Here is an 8,595-nt window from a genome sequence, read left to right as displayed (position 1 = left end):
TGTTGTCTGAGACTAATAACAGACAACAGATATAGCTTAATATTTGTTGTCTGAGGTAAGTAACACACAACTGAAGTAAAATTATCTCTTTTGTCTGTTGATTACTCAGACAACAGTGATCATTTTATTTCTGTTGTGTGTTATGAATCTCACACAACAGAATTTTGTTTTCTTTTGTTGTTGGTTGTTAGTTCACACAACAACTATATTTGGTTATCCGTTGTGTGAATATTGTAATCAAATTAGGTACCAACCAGTGACTGTTGTAGGGGAAGCCTTAATTTTGAACTCTTTTATCATCATACAACAGATGGTTTTGTCTTGTGTTGTATGACTTAACCTTGGACAACTTGGATTGCCTTAACAAATTGTGTGAGAAGAACTCAGACAACATATTATTTTGGGCTAAATACTGATTACTACCCTATAGTTTGGGTCCAAAATCAATTCAGTCCCTGAACTTCTAATTTCATCAAAAACACCCCTGCACTTTCAATTTTGATATAATAGGTCCAATTTGTTAGTTTTCCAATAATTGAAATTATTTAACTTGTTAACGTGGCTCATATATGGCCTATGTTTTATGATGTGGTGTCGGGGTGGCCTGCATAGTCAATTTAGGAGTGAGTCCTACTATAAAATAAATAGTTTTTTAACAAATAATCCAACGATAACTTGAACTCATAACAAAATATTAATGAATTGGACCTATTAGATCAAAATTGAAAGTGCAGGGGTGTTTTTGATGAAATTAGAAGTCTAGGGACTGAATTGATTTTGGACTTAAACCATAGGGTAGTAACCAATATTTAGCCCTATTATTTTTATTAACCATTGTGTGAGCATTATAAACCATTCAGAAAACATAGAAAATTGAGTATGTACTTGTAAAATGTTCTAGATAGGAAGACCTAAAATACATAGATTACTAGCGCTTTCCTTTAATGCACCTTCATTTGTTCTTGCCGAAGCTCTCTTGTAGGCAAAGATGATAAGTACCCTCTCGATCTCTTACGTCATCGATCCTACACATGATGGAGAAGGACCTTGCAGAAGCTCTAGTATTGACTCCAGTTCTGCTCACCCAAAGACCTTACCCTTTGAACACATTGAAGACTTTCTAGCTGATTGAAACATTCTTCAACAAGTCCTAAATGCTCTGCCCATAGTGCCACTCTACCTATATATCTGCATGTCTGGAACCATGCAGGTTATAATAATTTTTTACATTAGTTTCTTGTGGCCATGCATTTAAACTGCCATTAATTGCTTGCTGCTATTGAACACAAGTTCTGAGTGAGTACCTAGCAGGTTACCAAAGAAATTAACAACTGAAATATATTGGAAAACATAGCTACTGAAAAAGAGACCAACTAAATATGCTCAAAAGAAATGTAAGGGAACTTACTTCAGGAGTGTTCGCTGCATTTGATAATATACAAGCACATATTCCGAGTAGATTGACGAGTTTATTGAAGAAAAAGAAATTATTGAAGCCTAATATAATTAACAAACATGAGAAAGAAAGTAAAGCATTGAGTGGGAGTTCAGAAAACACCCCTCAGCAATTTTCAATTAGCTCACCTGCACAGTGGTTCTCCCAAATGTGTGTCTTCAGAAAAATCATCAACTCACAATCACAGAATTATTCACCCGCACCAGTTCACTGCATGAAAGGAAACACACAAGAAAATGCCTCAGCCTTAGGAGTCTGTCATATGTGCGTTGTGTTTGCATTTCATAGATTTTAAGCACAAAACAATAAAATAAAGGCTCACAATCATCAGATCACTTCACTACATTGTTTCTTTACCGTCACTTTAGACCACATACAATCCGACAGTAATGAAATGAAGGAAACTAAATGATTCAATTGGAGAGGTAATGCTGCCATTTCACTGCATAAATTCAGTAACTATTTCACTGCCTTAACTACACTACTTCAATCAAAATTTTAGTTTCATTCTGCGCAAGAAGAAAGAGAACTATATAAAGCACTTGCAGAGTAAACAATCAAATGAAGAGGAGTGGCAACTGCATCCATTGGGAAAAAAAATTAAAAATAAAGGGTTGATATTCAAATTCAGTTAGAATTACCTCACATGCCACACAATAATAGGCCATAAACATCCGATTGACTGATTCCCACAATATGCTTTAAAAAGCCAATTAATACATACTGTCTTTCACATCTTTGTGACTAGACTTGCCCGCCTAATAGGAAAGTAGTCAAAGAAACATATTAAAGCAACATAATATAATTTGTTGAGAATTCAATAACCAAAATCATCCACTCAATTAAAGGAAGAGAATAATGGAAATTAACTTGTACATTGCATCCAGTGGCTGCCAATATCTAACGCAAGCAATGAGAGGAAAATTTAGCCAAGCCTACAGTGAAAGTTCACTAGAAACTAAAATAAAGATGCATATATAGTCATAGCAACTTATAAATAAAAAGTCTTACCGAGAGAGAGAGAGAGAGAGAGAGAGAGAGAGAGATCACCTCTGTTACCATGTCCTAGACCGCTCCAACGGTTGAAACTGCACAAGGAAAGGGAAACATGTCAACAAAATATAACTTTTAAGTGGGAAAAGAGAAATCCTACCAATCAAAGAGGAAACTAGCTTTAGAAATCTTAAACTTTCCATCATGAACAAGCAGACACAATAAGTGGGAACATGGAACTCACCATCCTTTTAATGATGTAAGGCTATATCTTGATTGACATCTCAGATTGACTTTCAACCTTAACTAAATTATGTTTCTCCAACTCGAATTCTTTTCTAGTCTCTTTCCCACTAATTTTGGGTTTAATTTATTGGACTTCCCTGACTTGTTTGACAGATGAAGGGTACTAGAAACTGGTTGTAGTGGAATACTAAGCTGACTTTCTTCATCTGCTGCAAACCGAGGAGGAAGTGTTCTAGTATGCACATTTTCACCAGTCTCTTGCACACCCTTGGATGGAATTTGAGGAGATTCTGAACGCTTGGAAAGGGAAAAAAAAAACTTAAATGAGCATGCTTTACCTATATCAGATCAAATACAACTCTACCTATATCAGACCATTGGAGTTGGTTCATTGTTCAAAGATGTACACAACTGGGCATTAACTTACTTAGAGTTCTGTGGATACAAGTTATTCAATATTACTAGCAGCATTGATATTCAAGATGGGGCCATCTGATATCCTGTTTTTACTATAAAACTACCATACATAAAGTTCATGGATTGAAACTATATATAGTAAAGGGAGAAGAAAAAGGAAAAGAAAGTTACCTCACATAAGCATAAAACGCCCAAGAGTTTAGCAATTTTTACAATCCAGCAGTCCTAACAGCTTTGTATCGCAACTTCCTATTGTGATCTTCCTACAGAGCATTCAAAACAAAAAATAGAATTGACACATTCAAACCCAGCACTGCATAAATTCAAATTCAGTAACTATTTCACTGCCTTAACTAAACCCCATCCAATTTTACACACATCTTCCAAAAAATAACTACACTCTCATGATCATCATCTTCTTTTAGTAATGCTTATATGCGCAAATCCAATAACTTAACGAATCATGGCATACAAATCCGACATTGAACAAATTCAGTAACTATTTGACTAGCTCAACTAAACCCCATATTCATTTTACACACTATCCTATCCTCCAAAAAAAGTTGCTAAATTCACAATCATGATCATTCAAGTTTAAACTTTACCTCCTCTCAAATCTTCGCAGCGCTGTTCTCAACTTGGTTGGCCATTGGCCAAGCTCTTAATCTTCACAAGCATCTTCTCATACAACTCCTCCACTCCACACAAGTGTAATTCACAGCCTTCGAACCCATCAGTCTACTCAGGCTATTCATCTCTAACCCCTCGGCGCACATATCCAACTCACTCTGGGCCTTCAACCCCTGATTTTTTCATTGATCTGTTAATTAGGAAACATGTTGCAGATTATATGTATCCATAGAATGAAGTGCATAACCAAACTTACCCTTTCATTATTGAAATATCTGTCAGCTGAGCCTTTTCTACGATTAGAAATAACAGAACCCTGGCTACTAACTGAGGTCACAAAAGTAAGCATACAGCAGATAACAAAACATAAGCATAGTTCATTGTACGAGAGGAACCTCTGAGACAATTGCTTCAATTAAGATCACACAAAAACATAGGGAAAACATCAAAAACAGCACCCAAACTCATTTCATCAAAATCATGGTATTAAACCCAAACCCAAATTTCTCATCAGCATTTCAAACTAGAATCAGAAACAACCAATCCAATACCCCAATTCATACCAATTACCCTAATTTCCCAAAAATCCAAGTCACCAACGAAACCAAAATCATCAGAAAGAAAAGCAACTCAGTGGAGGACAAAATGGGAAACTGACGAGATGTTCATTTGGCGGAAGAGGAGGCCGAGGATGATGAGAGAGCGGAGGAGGACGATGAAGACATCGGAGACGAGAGAAGAGGTCGTCGAGAGCTTGGCCATCGCTGATCTCAACTCAGACGGAACGATGGCCATGGAGATAGATTCAACTATAGGAGATTTTGTGGATTCTTGCTTGATGGCTGAAACGATGAAGGCCATGGTTTTATGCGATGGATTGAGATGAAGGCCATGGTTGCAGATCGAGATTGAGAGAGCTTTCACGAGAGATAGGGGTTTCACGCAGAGATAGAGAGAGAGGATAGTGAGAGAGATCCAAATAGGCCGCTTTAGGGTTTGTGAGAGAGGATAGAGAGGAGACTGAGATTTAGGGTGTGTGTAAGAGGATTGACTGGGAGTTTCATTTCGTTTTATCGAGAGAGTGTCAAGAGTGTGGGAGGCATAATTAAACTTCAAATAAATTCTAAAGTGACTCACACAACACAAACCTAACAAACTATTGTAAGAGTGCACTACCAAAATCAAAATGCCAAAACATGGAGGGAAATATACCGCGCCCATGGCATTTTGGCTCAAAATGTTGCTGCCTATATTCCAACTATTCATACAACAGAAAAGTATAACTTCTGTTGTCTAATTTCTACAACTTGCACTAGGTTTACCTTGTGGAAGACATTCAAGAAAGCTTCCTCAAAATTTGGCATCCAGTTTTCAATCACACAACGGAAACCTCAAGCACCGTTGTATCAAGTAGTCCAAATTTTTCAGATTTCAAGAGGCAACCAAGACTCGAGAGTGGAGGGAAATCTGCCGCTCAATTTTTAAGGCTCAGACGACGGACCATGCTTAATTCCGTTGTGCAATGTAGTTCCGATAAAAAAGTTATCACTTTGTTGGCATTCACACACATAATATAACCAGCACCGTTGTATAATAAAACTGACATCAACACACAACAGATGATTTGTGTTCCGTTGTGTGATTAGTGTTGTGTGATTAACTTTTTGTACAAGTGAACCTGAAGGTTTTGTGACAACAGGAAAAGAAGATCATGTATGCAAACTAAAAAGATCAATTTATGGGCTTAAGCAAACTTCTAGACAATGGTATAAGAAGTTTGATTCAATGATTTCATCTTTTGGCTTTTCAGAAAATGTTGTAGATGGATGTGTATACATTAAGACAGTTGGGAATAATTTTATTTTTCTTATACTGTATGTGGATGATATTCTTTTAGCTAGCACTGACATTAAATTGCTTAAAGATACTAAATCTTTTCTATCTAAAAATTTTGACATGAAAGATTTGGGTGAGGCATCCTATGTTTTAGGAATTGAAATTAAGAGAGACAGGTTACAAGGCTTATTAGGATTATCTCAACACAATTACATCACAAAAGTGTTGAAGAGATTTGGTATAGAGTCTTGTGCATCAGGTGATGCACCCATGTCAAAGGGTGACAAACTGTCCAAAAACAAAAATTTTAAAAATGGGGGGAAGATGTCTGATATGGAAAGCAAGCCTTATGCTAGGTTGATTGGTAGCCTAATGTATGCACAGGTCTGCACTAAACCTGATTTATCATTTGCAGTTGGAATTTTATCTAGGTTTTAGTCTAATCCTAGTCATGAACACTGGGTTGGAGGAAAGAAAGTACTTAGATATTTGCAGAAAACTAAATCTCACATGTTGGTTTACAAACAAGTTAAGAAGCTTGAACTAGTTGGCTATACTAATTCAGATTTTGTAGGTCATTATCCATATTCTAAAAAGTCTACATCTGGTTATGTCTTCATGCTTGCAGGAAGGGCTGTTGCATGGAAAACCATGAAACATCATTGATTTCAACCTCTACCATGCAGGCTGAATTCATAGCTATTTATGAACGAGTTTGTGAAGGCTTGTGGATCAAAAAAAATTAATTCATACTAAAGTGTTAAGTTCAATTGTTTCAGATCCATTGAAAATATATTGTGATAATGAGGCTACAGTATTTTTTGGTAAAAACAATAAAAGGTCCAACAGCTCTAAACACAGACTTAAAATTCTATAGTATTAGACAAAGAGTGAAGCATGGTGAGATAAATGTTTTGAACATCAATACCGAGTCACAGCTTGCAGAGCCTTTCACTAAAGCATTGTCAATTACAAGTTTTCAGAAGCATACCAAGAACATGGGAATTCTATCTAATTTGGAGGCTTGAGTTCAGTGGGAGCCAATTTTAATTTTTAGAATTTATTTTGTATAATAGGATTCTTGTTTAAGTCATTATCGTTTTTGTTTTTTGCTTGTAATTTTTGATACTGTATTTTCGAATAAAATGAGGTATTTCATATATGTATTCTTATGGTTTTAGCATTATTCTAATTTCCGCAGTCTTGAAAATTGCAGTTTTTGAATTTTAAAATATAAGTGTGTGTTATCAAGTGAAATTTTCTGCATTGTAGAATGTTACAGATACAATTTCAGTTTTTCAGTTAAGCAAATACCAGTTCACTTGTGTTTCAGTTTTTGCTGTCAAGATTTTCAATTGTCAAAATCATTATGTTGGACTGTGAGCATTGGATTTTGCAGGTAGATATACTTATCCAAATTTTTGCTCATATTATCATTTTGAGCTTATGTGATTGCAGTGTTTGATGTTAGTGATCTTTAATCAATCTGGTTATTTAATCAAAATTGGTTTGAGGTTTTGCATTATTTTCTGAAAATTGACCAAGCTGAATGAGCTATGAGTTTTTGTGTATTTCAGTGCACACTTTGGTTTGTTGTCTATGTGGGGTTATTAGTTTAGTTGTGTTGTGTGCAAACAATGTTAGTCCAAGTGGGAGAATGTTAGAATATGTGGACTTAACATTATTTAAATCACATTGAGATAAAACCAATTGATATAATCCTATGTAAATAACAAGAAGTACATGAATATAACTCTAATTCTAGTTATCTATTGAGGAGTATGTCTCTTAATAGAAGTAGGAAGCTCATTAGTAATTAACCTGAATTACATCGAGTATTTGTGATAAACAACAAGTCTCCTATTAAGATAAACATGAAGCGAGTATTGGAATCCTTATGGGATGAGTCCGTCTTGGGTTTATTAGCCAATATAAATAGGGAGCAAAGTCCCTGTATTCACCACAGGTTTATAGCATATAGTTCAGCCCCATTTTGAAGCTTTTGGTGTTGACATACAGAAGGCACTTGCTCCAGTTTGCTGCTATTCAATCCTCGATCCAGTTGCTCAAGATGTCCAACCTAGGCCAAGCTATTTCTGCAGGGATCCAGAGCATCATTGATCCAGGTTGAGTCCTAGTACTACTACGAAAACTATTATGAAGTTTGGTGTGGATGTTGTGTAACTGGTTTTAATTGTTATTGATATGTTGTTGTGTGAATTGATCTTGTGGTTGATGCGAATTGTTATTGCATCATGTAGATTAACACTATCAAGTCCTCCATTTCATGAACATGATGCTTAAAGAAATACCCTGAGCTCCAACCAAGCCATTCACACCATCCTTGAGGCTCACGTTTTGCTCCGCCCTATTGGCCCTTTGCTCCATTCTCACGGCCCTCTGCTCCGCCATCTCCGTCTTATGCTCTGCCTTCTCAGCCCTCTGCTCACACTGGAGTAGAAGCTTGTCAATGCGAACAGAGTCTACACGGAACTTCAATGCAGAGCCCGGTTAAACTCGCAGCACTTACTCTGCAAATCCCTCATATGTGTTGCCAGCCTTAGTAATCGCCGCCTTTGAGTACCTTACTCAGGGCCGTCCCAATGGTAAGTGAGGCCTAAGGCAAAAATCATAACCTGTTTTTTATTTTTCTGTATTTTTAGCATATTCTTGCTACTTTACAAACAAAGTATTTGGTACAAGAATTTTGGGTCTCTACTATGAATATAAGAATAACATAACCGATAAATGGAGCCTAATTTCAATTAGTTAACTACTTAAGTTCAAACAAACCGAGTATATATGCATTAGTTAAAGATAGACAAGTACAAAATATACAAGAAAGTTTGTAGTAGAAAGAGAGAAAAAAATTGACGCAAAGGTACGAGGCCTAATTCTACAAGATCTAGATAAGTTCAAATGACTTGGTAATATGTTGGGTAATTTAGAAGTTGTATTCAATTTTTGTTGGGCTTTAGATAGTATAAAGTACAAAAAATTGTTTCAAGGTGAGGCCT

Source organism: Rosa chinensis, chromosome 2 (genome assembly GCF_002994745.2).
Source record: "Rosa chinensis cultivar Old Blush chromosome 2, RchiOBHm-V2, whole genome shotgun sequence".
In the NCBI taxonomy this organism is placed as follows: Eukaryota; Viridiplantae; Streptophyta; class Magnoliopsida; order Rosales; family Rosaceae; genus Rosa; species Rosa chinensis.
This window is presented reverse-complemented; position numbering follows the sequence as displayed.